The 16,119-nt window shown below is 37.0% G+C and overlaps 1 protein-coding gene across 1 annotated transcript in view; it reads right to left on the minus strand.

Annotated features, from left to right (window-relative positions):
- Positions 1-15,313, minus strand: part of LOC113534431 (metabotropic glutamate receptor 4) — a 121,855-nt gene extending 106,542 nt beyond the window's left edge. The window contains exon 1 of the mRNA XM_026927231.3: positions 14,763-15,313. The gene's annotated coding sequence lies outside the window, so the exon portion shown is untranslated. The remainder of the gene's footprint in view (positions 1-14,762) is intronic.
- Positions 15,314-16,119: the final 806 nt, after the last annotated feature.

A 16,119-nucleotide genomic window follows, 5' to 3' on the forward strand; every position in this document is an offset into this window, starting at 1 on the left:
CATAAAATAACACAGAACCACAAGAGACTACACATTACTACATAAAGTGCACGTGCAAACGTGTGCAAACAGCAAAAGACAGTACAATAACTACTAAAACAGGACAACAGGCACAGTAAGGGACAGTGCAGCACTGACCAGTACACAGTTCTAGTGTGAAAGTGTCAGATATAACAGGCAGTGCAAGAATTACAATATAATAAATTGCTATGAATGTAAACATAACAGCTACGACATAGTATTCAGCAGATAAGCTTACACTATATATCAACATAGCAGTTATTGGGGTAGCAGCTATGTAGAGAGTATAGTAATGACAAGAAGTCTGTACAATATTCTTATAAATACTTTTATAAATGTAAAAAATAAATAAATATACGTTTATAATACTTTTAAATATAAATATTTTTATAAATGGCGGTGTGGATAATGCTGCAAAGTCAAAACAGACCAGCTTGATGACGAAAGCTGTTTAAACCAAAAAAGTAACTCAGAATTTCATCATAAAAGAAATCTTTTGCACAATTGAAGATCATATATTGATATTGATATAAATATTAATATGCAAGTTGTTCAGTGTTGATTTTTCCTCCAAGTTGGTGAGAGTGCTACTATTCGCTGTTCATATAAAAAAAATTCTTGTGTCGTATGAATGAACTTTATGTTGTGGTTATAATGTGCTAAGATGACAGACCAAAACCTGTTACATGTGTCAGTAAGGGCACACTGTCTCTCTCACTGCCTGTGTTCTGCTCACAGTATCCTCCAATGATTCACTGTGGCTTTTCTGAGGCTTTTATGGCATGCATTGTGTATTCCAGCACAAGAGCTAACTGGGCTGCAATATAGCTAAATTACTGCCTGTGGCTGTATCATAGTAGTTACTGGCTTTTCCATTTTTAAACAGCTCTATCTTTAACTTCTTAGAATGTGCTAGACTGGGCCTATGTGCTGTCCTTAATAACTGTAATAACTGTGAGGAATTGTTATGTATCGTAAGCTGTAAGCTCATCCATCTGACTTTATATGCATGGCTTTGCTGTCATTTACAATGTGCAGAGCAAATTTGAAAACTGAGCTTCACAAGATCTAGATTAAATTTTTCCAATGTTTTCTTCATTACTGCATTTCATTACATGTTTAGAGGTAGTATTATAATGATGTTATTCCAAGTTAACACTGTATTAACAATATTATTCACATATCCAATGTTATGAAAATAATGCAGGCACAGTATTTCTCAACTGACATGAAAAAAAAATCACTTTTCCCATTAGAACTATAATATATAAATACATAGTACTAGCCATGAACTCCTGCTGGTCAGACCAGACCTGGATTTCATTATTTCATGTGGTAGAGTTGTAAGACTGTTTACGGTATATCTGTCTTATTTGAAGGTATTGTTTTCTCCCACACGCTCAGTAAGCATTATTAGATTTCAAAAAATTTCTTTGCTCATATCTCCCATAAACTCAGCGGCAATGTTACAAACTTGATCCTAAATGTTGGCATTTAAAACAATGCAAGCAGTGCCAAACCTCTCCCTGGAAATAGATTTAGATTGAATCCCACTGAGTGTGCTTACATGCATATTAAAAATCCAATCACAGTAATAACGGATTTTGACTTTTATCAGTTTATTCAAGTACTCATATAAACTGCATAGTCTGATATCATACACTGAATTAAAGTCATAACTGGATTGCAAGAACTCAGATAAAGCCATCTGAATTTTAGCCAAGTAATTGGGATATTCAGCATATGTGTATGGTTGGTTGGATGTCTTTTGGTTTTCTAAATTTTCTACGTGTGAAAACTCGGAGAGAGAGAGAGAGAGAGAGAGAGAGAAAACTTGTATCAGCTGAGTCAGTTGTGCTCCAACCAGCCAGAAATTCAATATGATGGACTAAATCCATAGACTGTGTATGACGTAGAATTTATCAGCTCTACTCTTCCTATTAAATAGTTTAACTATTTATACTTAATCTATGTAATGTAAAAACTAACTACTGGGAAATATAGTTAAACTAGGAAATTAACTACCAGACATAGTAAAGTGCTATGTTGTTGTCGTTCTTTGTTGTTGTTGTTTCTTTTGTTTTTACTGTGGCTGTATGCTAAATGCAGTGTACTAAATAGGTTCAATAATCCAATTATATGTAGTTTATGTGTAGTTAATAGGAAGCCATTTATCATTTGGCCTAAATGTGTTGTAAGGGTTAAACAAAACATTGCTACTAGTTAAAGATGACACATTAATGTAGATGAACAAATTTTAAAAGACTGAAAGAATAAAGTTTATGATAAAATTATGATTTCCACCACCTCCTTGTGGTTTTCTCTGCTTAGGAAAACAACAGTTTCCATCTTTGGAGGTTCACGATTGCATAGTTCTTTCACAGAGTAGTGATGGAACCATCTGTATTATGCAGTATATCATTTTAATTACATCAGTTTAAATTATTCTTGTCTTGATTCATTTATATTGAGCCTCATCACCACTGCTTGTTCTAAAATCTTTAATTCTGTGTAATGCGTAATGTGCGACTTGAGTAGTGAAAGAAAAATGATTACTAAAGCACTTATGAATGCATTGATTGGATCATTGCCAAAATCTTAAGTTATTAGATTACTTTGTACATATAAATGTTAACTCTGGTTCAAGTGACCTTATGTCAGACACCTGCTAATGTAGATAGATACTTTGATAGATGCCCCCAGTTAAGTGAACCAGTAATATAAAATTGAAAATAACATGTTATAAGAAAAATATTGCTATTGCATGTTACACAACCATAAAAAAACAATAAGTCTTTTAATTGGTAGTTTTGTTTGAACAGAGTTAAAAATCATTGGCATCCATGTTATGAATGCAGCTTCCTATACCCTAAAATATCTCTCTATTGTGTCCTTTTATGCGTTGTATGTTGTACAGTGTACTGTATGTTTGTGATGAATGTAGTGGCTTGATTGAGAACAGAAAGAGGTGCCCCAAGCCATTTTTGGATGTTTCAGGAGGCTCAGAGGCTTTGTATGCATGAGTGCTCACTAGCCAAAGCCAAAAGCAAGTCATTTACATGCACAATGTTAAGTAGATTAAAAGAGTGGGGGGTTTTATGTTTTTGGGGGGATTTTTTGCAGGGTAAGATAGTGTTTTTGAATCTCAACGTTGAACTTTCCTCTGCAATACAACAATAGAATTCCCCCCCTTTGGGAGCCACAAAGAACGAACACCTACGCAGTCCTCGCGAGAGTCACAAATGCTTTCAGACAATGCTAATCAAACAGTGCCTGCCCTATATGCTATATCTTTTTATGAAGTCTTTATATGTGTGTGAGTATAATAGCCTAAGGAATTGTACTGTTCACCACAAGAATCATCAGAAAATGTATACACAGCAGCACTGCATAAATAAACAGTCTAATTACTAAACTAGGACACACAGGAATGAAAGAGCCAATGTTGTTGAGCCAGGACAGGTTGATACTGTGTATGAAATTCAAATTGATATGCAGGTGGACATTTTTAAATGGAGAATCAATACACAGCTCTAATCAATAGGTGCTTCTAAAATGGAGGCCTAAATATAGCCAATCAATGTTCAATAGTGTTCTGTAGTGTGGAAATGCTGAACTCTATGGTGCTTACAGTGGGCAGAATCCTCTAAATCTCTCTAAATATGACTTCATCCCATGCTGTGCTTGACTAAGTCACCTACAGAGCATGCAAAGTGTGAGAGAGCAGCTGTGTGTAAATGCTGCAGCTCCAACCTCCAAATCCACAGCTCTCTCTGCTCAGGCATGATGCAGAGGTCCAGAAAACATCATAGAACAGGCCCTGGAGCTCCTATAGAGCCAGCCATAAAGGAAGGAGTGAGCTAGATGGCATGTAGCTGTAAGGCTGTATGAAATAACATCCACCCAAGACCACCCCACCCCCCGGAGTGAGAAAATGATGTAACATCAATCATGATATTGCTCTACTGCTGAGTTATTGCCCCTGGAAATAGGGTTAAGAGTAATCTCATCAAGTCTGCAATCGGTCACCGCATTCTAAGATGTCAGCCAGCCTTTTCCTTAGCCCTGGCTTCCTGCTGTTGTGGGTCAGAGAAGACTAGCTTAAGATTTATTCTGCCCAGGTTGAAATTTTAAGACTTTCATTCGTACAAGGATGAATTATTAGGAGCAGTTTAATAATAGCATAATGTGCCACTGTGTGACAAACTTCATATTACTTTCTGTGCAATGTTCCAGAGTAAAAGCCACACTCTCTGATATGTGATAGTCTTGAAAACAATGCCATTTAATTAAACAAGAAACTCACCGTACCTTCTCTCATATTACCGGCTACAAAGTCTAAATGTAGCTTTTGGAGCATTAGAATATGTTTTGTCATTTTAGTTAAAGTATTTGCATTATAGAAAATGATTGTTCCACTTTCAGACAAAAATAAAAAAAAGTAAAACAAAATTAATAACTGTATGTGATATAAAATTCCGATATTAAACTGCTCTGTTAATTCTACTGAAGCAGTAGAAACAGTGTGGTTAGAGACAATGTGCTGATACGTGACAGGCTGTAGAATCAAACCCTAGGAATAACATCAAGAAAACAACTTTCCTTGATAATGATAATTGTCAAATGATGAAGTTATATGTTTCTGCTCAGTTTAATATATAATGCTCACTTTAAAATGCTTCAGTGAGTTTGCTTAAGCACTGTCACACCTCTTTTTTTTCACCCACAGCTTACAGTGTGGCATATCATTGTGCAGCTACACAAAACAATAAAAGTGATAAATAACTTCAAAATATGCAGAGAGGTAAAACAAGTCTTAAATACTTCAGGAGATTTGGCAAGATGAAAACAGTCAGAAGCAGGAGAGGCAAAAGCTCAACCCCCCTATAATGTGCAGATGTTTCCTTGACACATAAATTCAATTTGAAAGACCCTAGCTATGTGAGCAGGAGGGATTTTGAAAATGTAAAAAAGTCTCTCAAATAATAAAAGCCAACATTATGTAAGAGCTTGAGAATGATCAAAAGAATTTTTAAATGGACTTTCTATTTGAACAATGGTCAGTGCAGCCAAAGCAGGGTTGATATTTTAGTTCTGTAGAGGATTCCTGCAGCACCAGTTTACAAGGCCTGAGGATTTAGAGTTTGCTGCAAAAGCACCTTTGTATTTCCGTGGTACGAATGTGAAGTAACAAAGGCATGAATTCATTTTTCAATATTGTCAGTACTGAGTGATAATATCACTTGGAGATTATTTTATGAGCTCGTATTTATTGTGTTAATGGTATTGAAATTTGTCTCAGAGAGATATTAAACTTTGCCTTTAGATTCAAATTAAGGATGTGGGAAGGAGGGGCACTGATGGTGCTGTAGCTCCCCCAACTTTCAGGATTCCTTTAACTGAAAATGCAATTGTTATAATAATATATAGATAACCTAAACAAATTTTAAAAATAGGCTAAACAAACTAAAATTGAGTATTTTGAGTAGTTTTTGAGTTTGGTGATGGAGATAGTATGTATACAACAGTGATATTGCTAAAGATTACAATTTTTAATTTATTAATGAATGACACGTTGCGCTCTTTAACTGTTCTTAGTTACATTTAATGTTACGGAGCGTCTGCAAGACCTGAGTTTTCAGGACAGAGGAGCTTGCACTTTCCGGTTTCTCTGTAACATGACTATGCTATGACGTATATCTATATGTTACTGCTATAGTAAATAATAACAGGAACTAATTCCTATGTCGGAAATCTTATTGACTTTTACAAAGCAGTGACACTCCTTCCATAAATAATAAGTGTCTCCTAATGCAAATCTTCAATTTTTCTTCAATTTTATTTTATTTGTATAGCGCTTTGAACAATGGACATTTTCACAAAGCAGCTTTACAGAAATAAATGGATTCACAAAAAATATATTGTAAATATGTGAATTTATCCCTAATGAGCAAGCCAGAGGCGACGGTGGAAAGGAAAAACTCCCTGAGACAATATGAGGAAGAAACCTTGAAAGGAACCAGGCTCAAAAGGGACCCCATCCTCATCTGGGTGCAATGGATATTATAAATAAATCCCTTCTATTATTGTGTACTATATGGACAAATAGTGCAATTGTGCAACCAGTAAATTCATCACAGTTTTTGCAAGAAGTCCGGTTGGTTAAAATCTATCCAGTGTCCACTGATGGAGTCCTGAGTACAAAGGTGCTCGTAGCAACTGCAGCCCCAAAGCCACTACAGCAATCGCAGTCCCAAGCCATTACAGTACAGCTCCCCATATGTGATTCCCAAGCCATCGCCACAGCCCCCAGGTGGCACTATCCCCAGCAAACCAAATGGTTCTTTAAGCCTTTGCCATATCAACAATTATACACTTTTGTTTGTTTTTTTTATTTTATAAACACATTTTTAATATTTTCATTAACATTCTATCATTAGACTATCATTCAGTTGTTAGAAAAATTAGACTATCATTCAGTTGTTGCGCATGCTACATGCATGCTGCTTAAAATTCCGGCATCCCCAGTGTAAAACATCTCCCTGTGTCCCAGATTCAGAGTAACTAAAGAGAAAGGACTGCCATAACAAGTGCCTAAAAGCAAAGCCTCCAATTTACTACTGTTGAGGAGATGAAAAATGTCATTTATTCTGGTTTATTAAACAAACTGTTTAAACAATCACTGATGGAAAATGAACCTCTAGTAAAATGACCTACTAAAATTGACTTTTTTTTTTAAAGGGACTCAAAGTGCCTCTTTGATTCACACTGTTGTCAGCTTCAGAATAACGTGGTTATGGTTTTCACAACAGATGTTTTAAGAATACGTGCCATCTTGTGCAGTATGGCTTTATAAGTGTGATCATTCCATAAATGTTTAAACAAATAAAGATGTCATTTTAAAATGTCTTTTAAAGTGTCTTTCTGTTTATGATGATTTACATAACGATCATGTCACATCCACATAATTCGATATATTTTCTAACAACTGCATATTAGTGCCTATTAGCATTCATTCTATATACAGAAAATATGAATAGACAGGAGCCAATGAGAGTAAAACTACATATACTTCATTTTGTATTTATTATTTAAACCATATGCTCCACATGTTCACATACTCCTTACACTCTACGCATTTTCTCAGCTGCTGTAGCATGTTTTTGCAGATTTTGCTCAGCATATTCTCACTGCCACATTCCCATATTCCCACATATTCCCTGACATATACATGTATATACTGTATATATAGTCATGGGAAAAAGAAAGTACACCCTCCTTCAATTCTCTGTTTTTATTTATCAGGGCCTAAATAATAATTGTGTGGTCCTCACCAACTTCTATAAACAAACAAACAATGTCAGGTGACAACAAAATAACACAATGATTTCAATATGTGGTCATTTTTCCCAAAAAGTAAACCAACATTTAGAAACCACGTAGGAAAAAATAAGTACATCATGCACAGCGCCATGTTTGGCGAAAACCAGATACAGCGTATGACCACAAACACCTCATACCAACTGTCAAGCATGGTGCTGGTGATTTGGGCTTGTTTTGCAGCCACAGGACCTGAGAAACTTGCAGTCATTGAGACAACGAGGAACAGCAGCTTAAGCTGGGCCGAAATTGGGTCATGCAACAGGACAATGATACCAAGCACACCAGCAAATCTGCATCTGAGTGGCTAAAGAAGAAAAAATTAAGGTGTTGGAATGGCCAAGTCAAAGTTCAGACCTCAACCCTACTGAGATGTTGTGACAGGATCTTAAGAGAGCTGTGCATAAATGAATGCATCAATGAACTGAAGCAATGTTGTAAAGAATAGTGGGCCAAAATTTTTCCAAAACGATGTGAGAGACTGATGAGCTCCTACAGACTTCAAGTTATTGTTGCTAATGGTGGTTCTACTTGTTACTCAATTATAGGGTACGTTTTTTCCTATCTGGTTTCTGAATGTTGGCTTACTTTTGGTAAAATTGACTACATATTGAAATATGTTATGTTTTTTTGTATTTGTTTGTTTATAAAAGATGGTGAGGACCACACAGTTGTTCTATAGGCATAATTAGTAACTGTAAACTCTTTTCCTTCCTTTCCTACTGGTCCACTTAATGTCTACTTAACTGTTCTACCTATGCTAGCAGAATGGTTTTATAATAATAATAATAATAATAATAATAATAATAATAATAATAATAATACAGGCACGCCTACATATACATATAACATTGCAGTATGGTAGGAAGCTTACTTTTGCTGTGGTCCTATATTATAATTGTACCTTATTTGATGTTGAATGCGTTTATATGTATCTGAAACTTTCCCTTTGTACACATGAAGGTTAAGTGAGTCACAAAGAAGTCTCAAAAATATTATGAAAGGCAAATTGTCTACTTAGTTATATATAAATTGTACTGTTTTACTGTTTGGAAGGTACAGTGTCAAGTGGTAGTTTGCTCATGTTCTACCCGGCTTGTGGTGAACACAATATTGCATAAGACAGTAAAGATTTGTTTTGTTATTCAACAAGTTGTGCTATTTTAAAAGGTTTAGAAAATGTGCATAAAAAGCAGAATTTCAGGTTTCAATGTACCTTGCAGAGTATTTTAGATGTGGATAATTACCCACTATATAATTCCCCCATTCCTCTAGCAGTCACACATCCATGCACACAGCTCCCTGAAGAAGAGTTCTGAGAGGTCTGTCATTAATATCTCTGCAGTCTACTCTCCCTAGCCAAGCCATCAGTCAATTAGCATGCTTCCTAATACCTATAGCTGAGGAGAGCCATGTGTCCTTCTCCCTAGGTTGCCGCCTTTGCATTATTAATTGGAAAGTTCAAAGTAAATAATTACATCTCATTATCAAAACCTGGGAATCTACGCTGGAGGCTTTTTCAGTCTCCCCCTCTCTCTCTCTCTCTCTCTCTCTCTCTCTCTCTCTGTTTGTCTGTCAAGATGAGGTGGCTGAGAGCAAGAAACTAGAGCTGTCACTGGCAGAGATTCAGCAGAAGATAAAGCAGTATACTGCTCAGATAAACAGCAACCTCTTCATGTCTCTAGTAAGGACTCTCTCTATCTCTCTCTCTCTCTCTCTCTCTCTCTGCGTGTCTCTCTCTCTTTCTTTATTCTTCTCACTCGCACTCACGCTCTCTCTCTCCCTCTTGCTATAATAAGTTTTTGAGCTGCCTCATTTTTTGCAACGTTAGAATGAGGCAACACCTTCCAGGCTGTGGCATGCTACATGCTGAAACCAGAAGCAGTGAGAATGGAACAATCCATATGCAGCACCCTTATATACAGGTATACTGGGGAAATAACTTTTTTTGTCCCCTGGCTTATTTGGTTTCAGAACGTGCCCAATTCATGGGATTAACTGTTATATCACTGTTATTGAGGAAACAAAAAGAAGACCCATAAACTCTGATAGATATAAGTCATCAACGGCAAGTAAAAACCATGGTTAGTTCTCTCTTCTGAAATGAATGATTTTTCATTTAGAAACAGCACGAGGTGTATAGATGCAAGATCTCCAACCAAGCAATTGAAATGAAAGGCCCTTGGCAAATCACTTATTGCAATCCCCATTCATATCTGAACATGAACTGCATTTGAATGAGAAGACTGAATGCTCCCTTGCATTTCACTAACATTTTTTTGGATCATAGTTTTGCTGATCTTCTACAGCTAAAATGTATATATTTGTTCTTAAATTTAACTACAGAGACCTTTCAATCTATGAGGATTTCATTTGTTTTCAATCACATGGTTTTGCATAAAGCTCACTGGTATTTTTTTTAGTGTTGCCCTACTGTGTTGTCTGTGTTCTCTGAGTGCAGATGGAAAGTGTGATTAAATGGATGATAGTGATGAGGAGCTTGGTTGGAGGTGAGGTAGAGGGGGGACATCATGCTCTGTGTGAGATTGACGCCGATGGCCTTAGCAAGGTGTGTTCCTTCACGCTTTCTTTCATAGAGGCTTGCCAAGACATGCTGTTCACACTATATCTCTATCAGACTCTCTATGTGACATAAAATACAATGGCTTTGTACTGATAGTAGATAGAAGGTCTTTGGTTCTGAGATTGGTTTGCAGGCCTTAATCCATATATTCCTATATATGATCAAAAGCAACACAGCCATATGATCCAAAAGTATGAATTAATATGAATTAATTTCAAAGGCAGAGTAAACTGAATAGTGCACACTATAAAAGTAAAGAAGACTCAGCAATGGGTCAGTGACATTTTTCTAGTAGGAGAGAGTATTCTCTTCTTATTCCTATCACTAAGCAACATATCAGCCAATAAGGTGACTGCATGTTCATATAGGAAATTTGAGTGCTGGAGTTCTCCTTTGAGCGGGTTGAAGCACTCAGCAGCACAGTGTAGCCAGCAGGGTGAATACATGCTGAGGCAGGATTCATGCACATCAGAGGAGGCATGTGCCAAACAGTGACAGGGCTACTGTTATAAAACAGTCAAGATACTTAGTAGGATGAGTGCTCTGAACGCTCTGTGAATACATAAATTCACTAGGAAAAATGGATGTGAACAAAAAGTTTCTGAACATCACTTTTTTCTAAGACATCATGCTCAATTTGGACATAAAATCTTTTTTAGTCTTTTCATGTGTCATATCTATATGATGTGCATCATTTGCAGTGCGGCATCTTCAGAGACCATCAAAAGCATTTTAGTTGGAACGTGTGGTCCCTTTTATCACTTGTTTGTCAATGCACTGCCAGCTCACTGTTACTCTTTGTAACTAAGCATTCACTGCAGAGGACTTCTTAAAATATGCTTTTTCTTGTCAAGCACATTTGAAATCAGCCACAAAGATGCAGTTGAACAAACAAACCTATTGGGGAGAAGAGAGCTTTGGATATAATTGCAAACAAAGCCCATGGTTTGCCTTCCAAAACTAATGATACAAGAAGCAGACTTAATGGGCAGGGTCAAGCCTAATGGGTTCATACCCAGAAACCAACAAATTCATGAACCATCAGCAACCACCCAAAATGAGCCAATGCAGAATGCACATCACACAAAAGGTTCATTTATTTGGTTTTAGAGACTACATTTTTAATATCACCTGTCTAAAATAAGGGCAAAGTTGCCTTGCATTTGTGTGTTCATATGGAGTGTCATGTGCTGATAGAGCATGGGACAGTGAGTGAGTTTGCTCTTTACTCCATCTCTACCCCTGGGCTGTCATGTCTCTTACATATCATTATTTCCTCACACTGCAGACCACGTAGAAAGGCTGAGATAGTCCAGTATTAAAGACTGTGTTTAGAAATGCCAATATAAACATGCAAACGAGCATAAATGCACACGTGATTGCGTTTACAAGCTTCTGTATATTGCATATCCAAAGCAGAGCATCACATTTGGAAAATGGCCTGGCCTAGATTTTGAATGAAATGCTACTGGTTTTAGCTCACATTAGAGTCTGTGAAACTTCGGCTTTGTTTATGAACTTGTTCTCTGGTAATAGGCTCTTTAATGTTTTAATCTAATTCATGGGCCTATTTGTTGAACTAAGGGTAATAGTATTTTTCTGCTGTAAACACTCACACTCCTATGTGTGTATGTGTGCGTCTCTGTGTATGAGTGTGTGTGTGTGTGTGTGTGTGTTGAGGAGAAAATGTTCATGAGGATAGTGATTTCAAAGCATCTTTGTTTGTGGTAATCAGAGCAACCAACAAACCACTTGAGAGACCAAAAAAAAAAAATCCTGCAGGTATGACGCACATTGACTCATCTGTACAGACTGCTATATCACACGATTTTATTAACAATGATTCTTTCATTCAAAATGATTAAATGTAGAAGACGTGTTATTTAAGTTGAAAGCCATTGTACAGCTTTAAATGCTTCAGTTACGTAAGCAGGTGTAAGAAAATAGACTTGGGGTGGAAAGAAAAGGAGTGAGTGAGAGAACATTCTGATGGGTGAGTGATGAGACTGAAGGAGCCACAGGAGATTGCAATACTGCTTAAAATATAAGTGTCAGCCAAGTAACCCAAGCAACTGTTCAAACACTAGTTTTGTTGTCTTTCTTTTTTAGATTCATATTTCATTAAAAATACATACACACTGCATTTAATATTGTGTTAATCAGCATAAAATATTCAGTAGTCTTGTAGTAGTGTTCTATGAGCATAGGATCAGTGAGCACATGGTCTCGACCTATGAAAACATGATTGAGACGTGTTAGTGAGGCACTCGTTTCAACAGTACATTTACTCATTTGACACTTGTTTTTATCCAAAGCAAACTACAATTAAGCTTAAAGATTATAGGCCTTGCTCAAAGGCTAAGCAGTGCCACGATCTGAACTTACAGCTTTCTGATCTGCAGCCCAGAGCCTTCAATTCAGTTCAACTGTATTTGTATAGTGTGATCATTTTTGTGGATTTTTATGACAGAAATTCATCAAGCTTGTAAACTCTGTCAATAATAGGCTTTCACAACATGGTAGTATGGCGAGTTAATCAGGCCAATTCTCCATTATTAAGAACTGGCCTGCTGGATGTTTAATGATGTGATTCAAACAGGGTCCATGGTTCTGATCTCCAGTTACTGCCTGTGCAGTTTCACATGCTCTCTCCGTGTCCATGTGGTTTACTCAGGGTTCTCCAGTTTCCTTCCACCTCCTAAAACATGCCTGTTGGCTATGCTAAATTGCGAGGTGCGAATGTGTGTATGTGGTGTCCCATCCAGGGTGTATCCCCACCTAGCACCCAGTGTTCCCGGGATAGGCTTCGGATCCACTGTGACCCTGACCAGGATAAAGAATGAATGAATGAATGAATGAATGAAATGCAAACAAAAGTTCTAACTTATTTACACCAGTGTAGAGTTTGATGAACAGTCTTATCTTTTTTCATGCACTGATATGTAAGACAGTGGCAACATAATCTTGTAAAATTCCATGTCACACTACCCTACCAGGGCTTAGCCAGTAAGTAAGAGCATAATGACATAACAGCATAAAAAAGTTTAGCTACTGAGTTCTGATCTCTTGAACTGATCCCTCAAGTGCTCATAAAAATCTCCCATCTATTACGCAGAAGTTTTGATATATAGTTTTGTCAGACAATCAATTTAATTTCACTGGATTTATTTCTCATCCAACTGTATTGCTCACTTGGCTTCCAATCTCATTATCATTAACTTGCCTAAAAGCAAACAGAAGTCACAGTCTGCATTCAAATCAGAGCAAACCACACCCCAGCCAGCCCAATGCAGCCCTCTGTATATTAAATAATACTTGATCCTCATGTGGACCCATAAAAAATTGATTGAGTAGTAAACACTGAAATGCTTTTCAGCATTTTGGCTGTTGTTGAGTTGACAGAGTATAGTAACTGTAGTCAGTGATCAATAATAAATGTCAAATGTGTAGATGGACGTGTTAAGGACACAAAGCAATTTACCTATGCACTTAACAAAACGGTGGCATATTAAAATTATTATTATAGCATTAAGTGCACCCAAAATGTGTGGTCTGTGTATGCATCAAGAAGATGAAACATGATTCATTCTAATTTCCCTCTGCCATCTGTTTCTTTCTCTCCTCTCAGAGGATGCCTTCTTACCTGACAGGGAGTGTTAATGAATAAACAACTCAACAAAAGTAAGTTGAAAAAAAAAGTAGATGACATATTACAAATACAAAATAGCCTTGGGTTAATGTCTATGTTTATTACATTTTAGGATGGAGAAACTTTCAGACATGACTTCACCATTTGCTGGTTGTGCTTTTAGTTTACTAAATCGATGGCACTTGGACAACAAGTGTTAACATTTCTAATTCATTATTCATTAGGATTGAAGCATTAAGGTCGCTTAAGTCATTTTTCACTGTCCAGCATAAGCTTTAATCAAGACCATATGCTCCAGAGTGCCAAAAGCTTCAGTATATGTAGCAGTGGAAAACAGGTTGGCTGGCTCATACTTACATGAGCTAAGATCTTCCTCTCAGACATGACACTTCCTCTCACTCTTTTCCCTGTTGGCCCAACATGTTTAGGGAATCCCTGTGTGAAAAGGGGCCCTTGCTAAATTATGTTTTTTTACACCTTATCATCCTCTCACCTAATTTCAAATTGTAAACAGATCAATCCAACACCCTGATTGAGTAATCAAAGTTAACCCATGATTCACCCATACAGCTGTTTAAACTGCTCCTCCTACTGCACAGGTTCCCAACTCTGGTGCGGGATTATCCCCTGTCCTGCACAGCTTAGTGTTTTCCCTGCTCTAACACACCAGATTCAGCTAATCAACTAATGAAGAGCCCTTCCTGAGTTGAAATGGGTGTGAGCAGGACAGGGGGTACTCCAGGACCAGTGTTACGTACCTGTCTTCTACTGTTAGGATGAAGCACTGAGAAACCTGTTGGAGATGAGGATGTAGAAGCATGATGGGTTTCAATTTAGGTGGGTTATCATTTCCATGTGCATTTTTAAACTCTACCAGTGTCGACCTACATTTATAGGCTAATTGTAAATTAGTCTAGTTCTAAACCAGCAGTCCCATCATTTTTTCTCTCTATTTTGGAAAAGCTTTTCCTAGGCCCATTGTGTTTGGATAGTATATGTAGTAGCCTATATTTAGCTGCTTCTCCATGGAAGATAGGATGCATGGCTGCTCATTAGGCGTGTGAATGACATATTTAGTGTCTAGTAAACACATGCATGTGTTTCAAAGTTGACCCATTTGGCACTTACCGTCCGTGGCTTCTGTGCTTTCAGTTCACAACTTAACCCGGGTATCTGTTGATATTTGTTGCTTTCCTGCCCAATCGTCGACTTCCCCCGAACCGAACTCCGTCCACAGAGCGGGTTATTTTTGCAAGTAGAAAAAAAAAAGACGGAAATCTTTTCTGTCGGCAATTAAAAGAAAAGCTGTTGCGCTGTCCAAACCCAGAGGTGCTGAGACAGCCGTGTAAGACTGTCTTTCTCCTTGTGTCTCTCTGTCTCTCAGTCCCTGTCTTTCTCCTCTTCTTCCACTCCGTCTGCATGCGCTCGCGACCGAACCGACGCTGAGGCGCGCTGATCCGAGTCGCGTGCAGTTCGAGCTCGTGAGGATGACTAATGTTAAGCAGCTGGAGCGTTAATGCACGCGCACACACACAGACACACAGTAAAGGAGTAACGCGGTGTTTCGCTGCATTCAGCGCCCCCCAACACACACACACACACACTCCAGCGGTGAATACGCACACACCACACGCCAAATGAAAAAGTTACTCTGAGCACGCGGCTAAACCGAAAAACTGACAAACCTTCTGTTATATATATATATACACATACATACATACATACATACACACACACACATATATATATGTACAGTACTGTATATATATATATATATATATATATATATATATATATACAGTACTGTACATATATATATATGTGTGTGTATATATATATATATATATATATATATATATATATATATATATATATAAATATATATGCCTAACACTTTTGCACAGTACTGTATAAAACTGTATATTATATATATTAGTATACATATATACAGTGCAAAGGTCTTAAGGCACCCTATTTTTTTTAGTACAAACTTTGTTATAGATTTTTATTTTATGACTTCTACATTATTGATTCAGTACAAAAACATTTTACATTTCCAAACATTAGTTTTCCAGCACAAAATTAAATTAGTTACAGAAAAATCTTAAAGAAAACGTAAAGAAAGCAGCATATTACATAAGAGACACTTTTCAGACAAAAAAACATAATGAAGGCTGCTGGGTTTTGCTGCAAAAATAAGAAGTAAGTGTGACAGTCAAAGTCTCCAGAAGACCTGTGGCTGCTTCTGCAAGATTCTCAGTAAAACTTACAGCTCATTTCCTCATATAAAACTGCACAAATTGTACCTGAGACAACTATTTACCAAATATTGACTGTGTTTCATTTATTACTGTTTACTGCTCTTTATAGTTTTTTTTTTTTTTAAATGTAGAAACATTTCATTATTTTTGAAGGCATCTTTGCTCTACAACGTTTCTTTGCATGTGCCTAAGAGTTTTGCACAGAACTGTTTGCATACATACAT

The sequence above is a fragment of the Pangasianodon hypophthalmus genome, chromosome 2 (assembly GCF_027358585.1).
Source record: "Pangasianodon hypophthalmus isolate fPanHyp1 chromosome 2, fPanHyp1.pri, whole genome shotgun sequence".
NCBI lineage: Eukaryota > Metazoa > Chordata > Actinopteri > Siluriformes > Pangasiidae > Pangasianodon > Pangasianodon hypophthalmus.